Consider the following 14,157-nt stretch of genomic DNA (forward strand, 5'->3'; position numbering starts at 1 on the left):
TAAGCCCTGAGGAATCAGACTGAAGGGACAAAAGCCACCATTTTTCAGGAGCTGAGTGTTTTGTTTGTCCAGAAGATAGCATCTTGGAAAGCTCCCGGCCTCATGCCCATCACCCCTCGGGGGGTGCACCATGAGTTCTGTTCTTCTAAAGAAAGAGGCCAAGTTCTGACTCACTGGATTTTCTGAGTACATAACTGTGGTTTCCATCATGCCCCTCACTTAGTTACCACCTAGGTCAAATGCCTGCACCTCAGGAGTTTGGAAAACACATCCTAAGGCAGTGTGGCCTCAAGCTAACAAAAGCTTAGCACATCTCCACAGTAGCACATCTCCTCTTTCACTGCCAACTTGCCCAGTATTTGACTTAAGTGGAAATGGCTGTTCATTGGCGAGGTTCATTAGTGAAAAATGTTTCAACAGTTCCATTTAACAACCTGGAACGTCCTTTGGAGAAGGCCAAATTAATATGATTTTTACCTTTAAGAAGCTTAGAAATATAGCTGCCACTAACTCAATGATTACATTGTACTGCCAGCAACAATTCAATATTTTTTTCTCGCCTGAGGGTTACAACACATTTGCACCATGGGGAAGCTTTTTCTCTTTACATCTCAAAACTGTACCACAAACTCTTCCTTTATTCATAACAGCGAGATCTCCAGCTGAGATAGGCACTTTTGTATTGCTCTAGATGACAGTTTTCTGTGTTCTTTCCAAGCACAGGGGGTTTAATAAACATATCTGGCAGGCCTTCCATAGCTGGAGGGCCCAGGATGACACTGTGTGCAAACAATATGCTCGCACTGGAGGGAAACAAGTTTATTCAATTATTCAATTAATAGATTACAGTCAAGATACTTGTTATCCTACAATGAAAAATGGGGCAAGAACTCCAAGAATTAGGGTAAGTCCCAGGATTAGCAGCAGCAGGCAGTATGGCATATACAGATCATGAAGGTATGGCCAAATGCTTGAAAACGTACCCACTGACCATCCAAATATGCGCGCGCACATGCACGCACACACACACACACACACACACACACACACACACACCAGGTCAGACACACACACAGGCACAGATGCACAGATACACACACACTTGTGATTATACCCTTAGAGGAACTCAGACTCCAAGCACCAAATATTATCAGGGCCTTAGAAACTTATTAAATACTTTAGTATATTTTAATTCCAAGTTTTGATCTTGGCGAGGGAAAGGGAAGATCGTTGATGTCAGAAGAAGCAGCTCTATATTATGGTCACAGAATTCTGGAAAGTGATGTTCATAGACTTTTCTCTGTGAAAACTGAAAGTATGTTTGCAGGGTTTCATGCATAGCTGCCTTTCTGTTTCAGGGCAAGACCTTTCCTTGATGCAGAACATCTTAGACTATACTCCATGCCAGAACTTCTCCCTCAAGCAATTCTTGGTTTCAGAGTGAAGTTTATCTAGTTGGTAGATATGTTAAGATCTCATTAATAAGAAATGAACCACTATACTTAAATGTGTGATTTGGGGCAGGGAGGGCACCTTTCTTTCTGTCAGGTTGGTATGTTATGTGGATACAAAGTCACTTGGAGGAGAGAGGAAAGGATAAAGCTGGAAAGTTACCTTGGGGAAACACTGGCAAGGACATTGTGTGCTTGAGGAGGAAATTTTGATTCCTATTATATCATGGTAAATGGGGAGCCATTGATGGTGTTTTTCCCAAAAATCCATTTTTCTTGAGCTCTTCCAGCTGTATTTTTTTAAAAGGTCCTTGCTTTTATTTAGAATTTGTAGAATTATACTGTTGGTGACCAAGCCCCAGGTAGTACCTCTCTCCCGAGATTTGTAGAATTAAAGACTTGGGACACAGTAGAAACGTACTAGTTGCACTCTCTGTGAAATGGCCATGTGGTTAGCATTCCAGGAAGCACAGGAGTACTGCTATTTCAGTACAGATCAGAAGGGGGGGCAATTCTTTAGGTGTTTTAGTACAGAGCTATTCCTTATCTGTGGGGATATATACCTCTCAGTTGTGCCATAAATTTGAGCTCAAGGTAACTGGAAATATATCTTTTTGTTACACTGTGGTACCAAGGAAATCATCTCTAGTTTACTGAATGGAAAATAAAGCCGATGAAAGTTAAAAAGTCTTCCAAAAATGACTAAGGAATAAGACAGGAAATGCATTTCCAGGTAGAGAAATTTTGTGATGCTTTCAGGAGAGATTGGGAATAGCCTCTGGGCATCTTTATTTCTTTCCTCTGTGAGCTTTAGCCAGGTGGGAGGTTAGACAGACAATTCTTCCAGCAAACAAGTGGGCATAGGAAGTTAAGCAGATGGTTTATTTTAGCTGCTAAGGGAGCTAGCCAAGGCAAGAGACTGGAGTTAAAAATTAAACACCCCCATTCTCAAGGGCAGAATTATCCCAAAGTTCATGGTTGTCTCCCAACAAAAGAATCAAGATGGCTTTTTATGTGTCTGTCAGTTGTGACCTTGCCCTGGCTCTTCCAGATGGAGTCACTGATGTTCTATATAGCAGGCTCAGCCAGTCCCCATCCCACCCCCTGTCTAGTCCCTGGGCCAAACCAGAAAAGGGCAAGTCTTGGCCTGTCCAGGAGGCTGGCTGTAATAAAGAGTGAGGGCATCATGGCCAGGGCTGGAAGCAAATGCAGCAGACACCTTTTCCAAGAATGGCAGACACTGTTTTAAATTAAGTGAGTATATGCAGGGTCAAAAGTCAAGTTTGGATGTGCATCCACGTGAAGGCGTTAAGCCTGAAAAGGCAGTTCAAATGCATTTCCCAAAGATGGAAGAGAAATAGGTATACAGAGTTGGATCTATCAGGCATGTAGAGACAGGGAAAACAAATGGATAAATAAGAGAAGTCTGGTACATTCTTGAGTCAAGGGCTATTGCCTATTACCTTGGCTGGTACTTCAAGCCAAGAGTACCAGGTGGTCAGCTGTTTTCAAAGGAATACAAGCAGGAGGAAGAGAACAGGGCCCAGGTGACCATCTGGTGGGACCTGAAATTAGTCCTGTTACCATGGATCTGCTCTCTGGTTTGCCTACCAAGAGCTTGGGCACACATCTGGACTCTGAGTTCTAGCCTTTTCTGGTCTTCATCATCTTGGCCATGCCTTCTGCTTCTATTCTCTTAGAAATGGACCCTATTCTGGATTCCAGAGCCCTTGGCTGGAGCTCAGATGATTCCCTTCCTACATCTTCCAGGGGATGGCCCTAATGACTCTGTTGCTTGAGTCTTCTCTTCATGACATCTGTTTTAAGTGGACCGATGTCCCAAAAGTGTGTTGTCACAGACATGACTTTGCTGTCCTTAAGACTCTAATTTCTGATTTCCACCTGCAAGATTAGACTTGCTAGGGCATTGGCCCTTGATCAAATGGTGACTTTGTGCACACTATGTATTGGACAAATGAAGGTCCTCAAAGGAGCCAATGTTATAGCCCATTAGCTTCCCCAGCTCCCTTCTACTGCTGCTAGCTTCCCCCTTCTCTCTTCTGTAGAAGGTGGTTGAGGTCTCAGCCTGCCTTGTACTTGAAACTGCCCCAGTTAGGACAGTATCTCTTGTATGCTCCCAGTGGTTCCAGTATGAAAAACATAGATAACTTAATTCCCATCCACAGAGAATCTTAGAATAATCCCACAAAGGAAAGAGCTCTTAAATCATGTATGAAAAGTACTTTGTAAATTGAAAAAGTCTATGTAACTGTTAATATAATTAACCATGGAGAAAAGAAGACTAATATTCATGAAAGAAACACACCATATACATGATCTCATTTAACTTAACTCTTACAAAAACACTAGAAAGTAGTTATTGTTACCCTTGTTTACAGACAAAGCCATTAGGACTTAGAAAGGCTAAGTAACTTTTCAGGTCACTCAGTTCATGAATGTAGGTCTGCAATTTTAACCCAGATCTGTCCATTTCTAAAACCCATACTGTTTTTCCATGCAGGGCTGCACTATGTAGCCACTAGCATTGCATAGAGTTAAAAAGAGACAATTAATAAGTCAAAGATGTGTACTAAGATACTAATTGTGTGGTAATGACAAATTGCAAATGTGGTTTGGGATAAGCAAAATTGAGATGATTGAGTATCTTCATGGGTGTCTTCGAGGGGGTGAGCTTGAAAACTGGCAGGATTTAGATAAGAGGAAGGCTATTTCTGGGAAGGGGATCAGCAGGGGTGAGCCCCAAGGGTGGAATTGGTGTTGAGGAGGCCTGTGACATCATTCTGGGTGAATTGGGTGGGACAGACAAGCAGAGGAACATCAAAAGCCAGGCCAAAGAGTTAGGCATCATAAGGCAGGAAAAAGGGAGCCAGAATCACATGGAGAGTCTAACTCAAAGCAGCCTCAGTCATTATGTTTCTTTTTACTCACAGCCAAGAGGGAAGACTGCAGCCAGCTGGTGGCCCATCTCAAAACTTTCTCCTGCCACATTCATTCTGGTGAATCACTCATGAAATTAAGGTATGGGCTGTGTGTATGATGATAAGGGTGTGAACGGGATAATGTTACAAATCCAATATTCTGCTCACCAAGTCTCTGAAATTGGTGGTCACCTTCCACACCAGACTTTGAGTAGAGTTCTGCTCACTCATTTTTTACCCACAACTACAATTTCTCCTTGACAAACATTCTTTATCTGTTCTTACCTTCTATTCCTCATCAGCAAAAAAAGTGACTGTAAAAATGACTGCTCTGTGGAGAAGATTAGGGAAAGAAAGTGAAGGAAGACAGGACTGGTCCCAAGAGACAAGGTGCTGGGTGTGGCCTTCCTGCCATGGTGGCATCGATTTACTTGTAATATGTAAGTCCAATCAAATAGAATCATATTTCTTATTCAGAAAGAATGTTTGAGAGTTCTAGTTATTTTCTAAAGGAGCAGTCCTACTGTGGGCAAGATGTGGTATCTTTAGTTCTAGCTAGCGGCAGAAACAAGGGGTGGGGAATGGGCTCATTTCTAAAGCTTTCTCTAGGTATCACACTTGACCTTGAGCCAGTCCTGTCTCAGTCTGCTAGAGCTGCCATAACAAAACACCACCAACTGGGGGGCTCAAACAACAAAAATTTATTTCTTCACAGTTCTGGAGGTAGATTTGGTTTCTTCTGAGACCTTTCTCCTTGGCTTTCAAATGGCTACTTTCTTGCTGTGTCCTCACATGGCCTTTCTTCTGTGTATGCACACTGCTGGTATCTCTTCCTCATAAGGACACCAGTCCTATTAGTCAAGGTCCCACCCCTATGACCTCATTTAACCTTAGTAACCTCCTTAAAATCCCTATCTCTAAATATAGTCACATTGGGGGTTAGAGCTCCTATGTATATAAGTTTTTTTGGGGGGGGTGGGAACCCAATTCAGTCCATAACAAAACCCTAATACAATTTAAATGGAAATACAAAATTATAGAAATACTACATATATGTATACAATTATTATTAATTGCTCACATTGTTTAAAATTTGTGATAGCTTATGCCAAGTAGGTTTTCTCTAAGTCACCTTACAATAAATAGAATATGGAACAATTCAGGAAAAGTATGCCAGAGGCAAAGAGCCCTGCAGATACATGAGTGTGGTCCTAGTTCAGCCATTAACTTCCTGTGTGACCTTGGAAAAATCACTTTACTTATCTATGTGTCAATATCCTTATCTCTTAAAGGAGAGGCCTTAAAAAATAATAATCTCTAGAGCTATTTCTACTGTAACACCTATGATTTTGTGACTTTGCTTTACAATTTAGTTAATCAAAAGCTATTCATTCGGGGATGAAGAAGGCTTTAAACACTGGCTACATGCTGCTATTGCTTAGACCTGAGCATAAATATTTGCATTATGCTCAATGGCAATATCTCTTCAATATAAGATGGAAGTGAGTTCTGGAAGGTACCAGGTTCCCCTGGTCACCACAGTCAACTTAGGCTGCTGAAGCTATTTACTGGTATCAGTCAGGGTTAAAATCAGGGGGATAACTGCCAAATCTCCACTTCATTTGATGATATTTGTGCACAACTTCCATAACACTCCCTTTGGTGAAAACCAATTTCACAGTGACTTTGAGTCTGTGTGTATGTGTGTGTATGTAATTTTAAATATTTTTAAATAAAATAATTCTATTGGGAATTTTCCTGACTTCTCTTTTTTGGAAGACATATGTCTCATAATTAGCTTATATGAACTCTATTTAATTTGACTGCTTATTTAAAGAGATTTCCGTGCTGCATGTGGTATCCACAGGTGCCATGGGCAATTGATAATGAATGTATGTTAACAAAAATGTCACAGTTGTAATATAATGAAAAAAGAGACAGAAACACTCTGGGGATAGAAGAATAGGTACATCAATCTACAGTCAGGGCAAAAACAACTCTTGGTATTCTTGTGAGACAGGAAAAGGGAAAAAGTATAAAATGAGAGAAAAAGATGTTTTCCAGATAAAATTAAAACCTACCCTGTTTAGTTTAAAATACATTGAGTTTAAATTTTTCATTGGAATGTTTTCACTCCTACATACTACTAATAAAATTAACCTGTTTAATGTTACACTTGTCCTGAACCCTCAAACAGCCATTAGGGCAACCCAGTGTTATATGTGGATAGAATCACAAGTGTTTACTTTTTAATTATTGTATTTTAAAGCTTAAAATATATATGTTCCAGGCAATCTTTAACATCTATTTGTGAAACCACAAGTAGAAATGGATCCTCCAATTTAATTCCCAAAACTAATATGCCTTCTAGTAGAATTTTCTTCCATACATCAATCTATTTATTACTTGTTCTTTCATCTAATAGAAAGTATACAGGAGGCAGCCAGACACTGTTCTGGTAACTTGTTACATTGTCCTGGATGTTCATAGGACCTAAAGTCTAATAAATAAGTAAACAAAATACTGAGAAAATAAGTGATGAGTGCAAGGAAAAAAAATAAAATAAGATAATGTGATAGATAGATCAGCGGTTCTCAGTGTGGCCCTTGGGCATCACCTGGGAACTTGTTAGAAATACAAGTTGTTGGGCCCCACTGAACCAGAAACTCTGACACAGCATTCTGTTTTTAACAAGTTCTGCAGGGGATCTGACACACAGCAAAGCTCAAGAACTCCTGTGATAAATGGCATTGTGGCAGGACAAAAGGGAACTTTAGCCTGAGAACTCTGGAAAGGCTTCTCTGAGCATGTTTGGGCTGAGGTCTGAATATTGAGAAGGAACTCACCATTTGAGCAATTTGGGGAGGCATTTTCCATGAAGAGAAAGCAGTACTGCGAAGACCTTGAGGCAGAAAATCTTGATGAGTGTGAGACACAAGAAGAAGGCCAATGTGCCTGGCACATCTTGAGAAAGGGAGAGAGTGCATGAGATCACGTTGAAGAGGCAAGCAGGGCACATCATGTAGTGGATGGTTTGCAAGTGTCTGTAAGAAAAAGCAAGAATCAAAAAGGGGACAGCATGTAGTCTTAAAGAACAAATCATCAAAAACTATACTCAGGAAGAGTTTTACTCTGTACTTAAAAGATCAGGGTTTTCTCTAAACGTGAGCCTTTATTTCTCTCTTCATTTACCTGCTGCTTGCATATATAATAAAACACAAAATTTATATAACTAAATGAGTTATTTTATTTCAATTCACTTGTAAGGTAATGACAGAACTATGAGCCCCTGGGTGGGGGAAGGTATTTAGGATTGTCTCATCATGAGTTTATGTCATATATAATTTATAGTAAAAGCAAACCTGTGATTAATATTTCAGCAACATTGGTATTCACAGAAGGTTTATTGCCCTTGAGGAGTTTATGATCTGATGGGACAAAAAGTCTAGCAAGGCGTTTTACCATCTTTAATAACCACAATTTCGATTAAATAGTTGGATCAAGTTCTCTACTTCCCAGGGGATCATTTGCACATATGTTATGTCTCCCCTGTCTGAAGTCCATTTATTAGGGAACTGAGAAAATGAGGTGATATGGTGGATGCACTCTATTATTGCCCCCATGCTCCTAGTATTCATAGCTTTGTGTGGTCCCCCCCCCCCCCCACCGAGTGTGAGCAGGATCTGTGACTCACTTTTGGCTGATAGAATATGGCAGGGGTGACAAGAGATACGCGAGTGCATGTATATGATTCTCTTTCCCTTGCTGTTTTGAAGAGGCAAGCTGCTACGGTGTGAGTTTCTATATGGAGACATCCATGCAGCAAGGAGATGAGGATGGCATTAATCCATTAAGCCAGAAAGAAACTGAGGTCCTTAGTCCATGACCTGCAATGAACTGAATGCTACAAATAACCATGGAAGTTTGGAAGCAGATGCTTCCTCAGTCAAGCATCAGATGAAATTGCAGCCCAGCAGACATCTTGATTACAGCCTGTGATCTCCTGAAGCAAAGGACCTAGCTAAGCCATGCCTGCACTCTTGACTCATAGAAATCATGAAATAATGAATGTGTTGTTTTAAGCACTAAGTTTGTGGTAATATTGTTATGCAGGGGTAAAAAATTAATACAGAAAATAAGTAATAGCTTATATTAATTGTTTTCCCTGTGCCAGGTGCTGCTTTAAGTATTTTACATAATTTGACTTATTTATTATTAGTACCATTTTACAGATGAGAAAGCTGAGTCACAAAGCAATGAAGTTACTTGCCTACAGTTATACCTAGGAAGTGAAAGGGCTGTGATCCAAACGCAAAGTCTTAGCCACTACACTACAGTGCTGCTCAGTCTGCCTAGTTACTACACCAATACCAACTACTTAGAAGGTTGAGGTTGGAATTGTCAATTGACCCACAATATACAAAGAAATAATACATGGTATTCAGTGGGAATTTCCCTGAAATCATTGGTTGTTGTTCCTCTGATTATTCAAATTTTATTTAATTTCCTAAGTGTTATTAAGTGGAAAAGTGTACACTGAGAGGATTAGGTAAGTGTTCAAAATGTTATAAAGAGACAATAAGAAACAAAAAAATTATAACTTATTAATAATGGCAACTTATATTTGTGCAGCCCTGATCCTTATTATATGCACTCACATATTTCATCACAGTCTGTCCCCAGAGTAACATTTTGAGAAAAGGAGAGTAGATACTAGTCTCATCTCTGAGATGCTATGGCCCAGTAACAATGTTGTCCTGTAAGAGAACAAATTACTGACCATACAACCCTAAAGATTAAAGAGGCTTTAGAAGTTTGATATGGCCAAATGGAATGGCCGGATGACCCTTAACTAAAATTATACTGCAGAGGAGTAAACTATTCTATATCCTTTACCTCTCAAGTCAGAGAGAGAAGAGTGAGCAGTATTAAAGTAGGAGATACTAAGCCATAGCAACAGTGGCCACAGATGAAGAAGGTATCAGGTTCAAAGCAATATGCTTTTTTTCTCTCTTGTCTAAGCATCTGAGGTTGGGAATCAAAGATGGAGACCAACCATGCCTCATGGGTAATCACCCAGTCTCTGCTCAAACACTGTATGATCTACTTCCTCTCCTGTCTTATCTTCTATTACTCTGAGTCTTGCTTGTTTAATTTTGGCCCCTCTGACCTTCTTGCTGTCTTCAGAACAAGACAAGCTCTTTCTCCTATCAGGGTCTTTGCACTGTCTGCTCCTGTCTCCTAGAGAGGTTCTTTCATCAGACCTTCTTATGGCTTTCAGTTGTCTGCTCAAATATCACCCCAAAGATATATTTCTTGACCATTCTATAAAAAAAAAAGGCTTCCTCTGCATTCTTTCATTCCCTTAGTCTGCTTCTGCTTGATTTTCCTTCAAAGCACAAATACATTACTAGAAACTGTTTTTTGTTTTTTGTCTGTTTGTTCCATTGGAATGTAAATTCTAAGTGCGGGGGCCTTATTTTCTTGTTCTCTTTTGAATTCTCAGCTCTCACAACAGTGCCTGTGGCATAAAATATGCTCAACAAATATATGTTGAATGAATGAATGAGTGATTACACCCAGGTCACAGTCTTGTGTCAGGATGCGGGACAATTTCTCTCAGGGTGACATGGGATGATTGGTCAGGAAAGTGGAAATTCATCTAGACAATATTGCTAATAATTTTCCCATCAGGTTTGTAAGAAAATCTCTCAAAGACGTCGTGGAGTCAAGATACTCCCCATGCCTAGTGTCTTAGTTTCTTAGTGCTGCTGTAAGACTACCACCAATTTAGTGGCTTAAAAGAGCAGATTATTTATTTTACATTTCTGGAGATCAGAACTCACTAAGATAAAATCAAGGCGTCTGCAGAGTTGGTGTTCCTTCTGGGGGCTCTCAAGAATTGTTTTTTGCCTCTTCTAGCTGTTAGGGACCACTAACATTCCTTGGCTCGTGGAAGTCTTCTATCTTCAAAGGTAGCAATGGCCAGTGCAGTCTTTCATTCAGGGCATCACTCTTCTGCCTCCCTCTTCCACATTTAAGGAGCCTTGTGATTACATTGGGCCCATCCAGATAAACCAGGGTAATCTCCCCGTTCAAATTCAGTTGATTAGCAACTACAACCTTAATTCTTCTTTGCCATGTAACCTAACTTATTTATAGGTTCAGGAATGGGAATGAGAACATTTCGGGGGCTATCATTCTGCTTATAACTACCAGCCCAGTGCTGTTGTCTGTGTGTCTGTGCCTGTGCCTGTGCGTGTGTGTGTGTGTTTAATAATCAGGATTTGTTCTGAGCGAGAATCCGAACATGAGAACCATGTTGACTCTTAATGTGTGCTGCTTTTATCACAATGTGCTCACAATCTCTCTAATTGAAAAATGTATTCTATTTTTGCTAGAGAACAATATTGTGTTCATCAGACAAATGCTTTATCCTTCTATCTTTTTAGAAAACTGGGATGGTGTTTATCCTTCAGTCTTCTGACTCTTCTCCTGTTCTCTGTGGTTTCTTAAGAGCAGCAAGACTGGTCCTTTGATCATATCTTTAAGGTGTTTCAGCATCCTGGGATGCAGTTCTTTCAACCATAGAAAGTTTTCTCATTAAGGGCACTTGATACTCTCTCTCTTCATCTCTCTTGGCTCTGTTTCCTCCTTGCATTGTTTGTTCTGCCCTCTCAGTTTGAAGATTATTCTTCTTGTTAGATCACTCCACAGGCAAATAGAAGTGATTCCTGGTAACAAAGCAAAAGATTCCCAAAGCAAGGGGCCTAACACTAATCAGAACCAGGCCTCCTCACATTCTGTATCTCCCCACAGTTTATAGGATATGTTTACCCATGCCATCCACCTTCACTTTTATAGCTCTCTTTCTAATTTTCCTTGCTTGAAAGCAACTTTATATTCTTTAGCATTTTTTTTAATCAGCTTTCACTCATTCTGGGCTGGTCTTACTTGAACACACTCTGTTTAGGATCACGCTTTTGCATGTTTAGTGTTTGTAAATCTTAAATCTTAAATTTGGAAGAAAGAATGTCTACTATAAGGCCCACATAAGCAAAGAATGGCCCATCCAAGGTCACCTGTAGCTGAGCGGCTTATGGTCTATTCCTCCCACTATCAGGCACTGCCCAGCCAGTCTCATCCATCATTGTACTTCCCTTCTTCCATCTCTCTTCTGAGTCCTTTTAAATATAAGCTCATCAGAGAGCCCCTTGACAGTCACAAAAGCTTCCTTAGATGTGCCTACCTTTATTCACATGGGGATTATTCATGAATATATGATCAGAATTACATTTTTCAGACCCCCTGTCTCCTTTGAGCTATGTTCCCTTTTAAAGTCTCTGTCCATAGAAGGATGCCATTTCTTGAGAGTCATTTCTTTGATTTAGAGGGGGAAAAAGGCATTCTGAATGCCTGAAGAGCATATTTGTGCTTATCTTTGCTCCTTCGACCATCTTTACGTCAGAAAAATGCACACGTTTTCTCCCACAACCCCCATCACCTTCACAGACATCGCCTTACTAATGAGAAATAAGTTGAGAGGGGGCAGTAACCTCTACCTCTTGGAAAATCAAAGTGGTGGTAAAGCACAGCAAGGTAAATATTTATCTGATTTCCTGACTTTGGCACAGTAAGACTTCCTGCCAAAGACTCAATGGTACATGTTCCATTTGCTACTTGGATGGCCTCTCTGAATCTTACTTCACCTATCTATCAAATGGGGGAAATATCTACCTTAGCCACTTTTCCTAAGGTTTCTAGGGAGGATCAAGTGAGAAAAATATGAAAATGTCTTGGAAAGCAAATGCTAAATAAACAGAGTTTTTAAATATCTTTCCCAAGATCCAAAGTCCATGAAGAAAGAACCACAGAAACAATAGACCAGCATTGCCTGGCTAAGCAAAGGGAACAAAACTGAATCCAGGGGCCGGAAAATTCCTGACTTAACTCAGAAATGAAAGGCTGTTGCTTATAGGTGTTCATACCATCATGTGTCATTAGTCCTACAATTTAAGGTTGCAAATTTTGGGAAATGGAACCTATGCAGAAAAATGAAATTGACTGACAGGCTTCAGTCAGGAAAAGAAGTGTTTAAGAGGTGATCCATTCACTTAATTGTCAATGCATATATGTGTGAAGTGTGTACGGCTTAGTGGGAGGTACAAAAATGTAAAAGACAGCCTCTGCCCTCAATGAGCTATCAACTGAGTAAACACTGATATTCAAACTCCAAACATGAATTCAGGAAAAGGTTTCAAGTTTCTACTAAAGTGCAGCCAATTTTTGGATGCAGAACAGTAGAATAAAAACATGATTTATTTTCACCATATGAATTGACATATAGGCAAATGTAAATCACTCAGTATAATGTAATGATTTCTCCCTCAGTCAGAATGGGTTCAGTTATGCTGTCATAACAAGCAATCCCAAAATTTCAATCACATAAAACAACAAATGTTTATTTTTCATTCATGCCACTTATCTACTTGATATGTGGGGTATCACTATCAAACCTGTTTCAAAAGGGTGAGTGCCTTTTCCATGTCTGCTGGGACACAGTGTGGATAGGACCAGTATGGATATATTTACTATCCATGAAAAGAGAGTGAGAAGAACTCTTCCGTCCAGGGCTTCCAAATCAGAGTTTCAGCTTGGTCTCTGATAGCTATAGGTAGTCTATTATTTAAAGGCCTTTCTCTCAGTCCTACTCTCCTCAGACCTCTCTTCCAATTCTGCCACGGGTAGTACTTGGCTTTTAGAAACGTCATGATGCTGCTCCTTCTGCCTAGAGCATAACCTGTTCCCCACCACCACCACCAGCATTTGCCTAAGATTAGTTCTGGGCTAAATTGACAGGTATAAATCAGACACAAAGAAGCACTTCCTTAAAAGCAGTTCTAGCCTTAGAAAACCAGAAAAGGGGTGCCTGGGTGGCTCAGTCAGTTAAGTGCCCAACTCTTGATTTCAACTCAGGTCATGAATGATCTCATGGCTCATGAGATCAAGCCCTACGTTGGGCTCTGCACTAGGCATGAAGGCTGTTTAAAATTCTCTCTCTCTCCCTTTCCTTCTGCCCCTCCTCACTCATGCATGCAGGCTCTAGAAAGAAAGAAAGAAAGAAAGAAAGAAAGAAAGAAAGAGACCAGAAGAGTAGTATTTTTTTTTATGTGGAAAGTTCTAGTATGAGTTCACCTGAACAACATTCATCCAACACATCTGTACTGGGCCCCAAGTAGGTACCAGGTACTTTACTGGACATCAGAGATTCAATGGTGAGCAACACCTACCTGTTCTTGCCCTCCTGGAACTCAGTGCAGAGGAAGACGTTGATCAAACAATTACACAAATGGATTTTACCAACTGCAGTAAGTGCTACGAAGGGAAAGAGCAGAGTGTTGTGAATATGTATATTCATTCACATTGTGAATATGTATGTATATTTGACCAGGACACACATGAGGGTGATCTTAAACTTTTACAGCTGACCAAAAAAGGCAAAAATTAATAAAAATGTGAGCACCTTCCATCTTCCTGAAAAAGGGGATGATGTGAAACCAGGAACCTTGTGCCAAGTTGCAGGCTGGGGGAAAATTCATAATAACTCACCTCAGTCAGACACTTTGAGAGAAGTCAATATCACCGTCATAAACAGTAGAATCTGCAATGATCAAAAGCACTATGATTATCATCACGTGATTGGGCTGAATATGATTTATGCCGGCAGCCTCAAGGGTGGAAAAGACTAGTGCAATGGAGATTCTAGA

This window comes from Felis catus, chromosome C2 (assembly GCF_018350175.1).
Source record: "Felis catus isolate Fca126 chromosome C2, F.catus_Fca126_mat1.0, whole genome shotgun sequence".
In the NCBI taxonomy this organism is placed as follows: Eukaryota; Metazoa; Chordata; class Mammalia; order Carnivora; family Felidae; genus Felis; species Felis catus.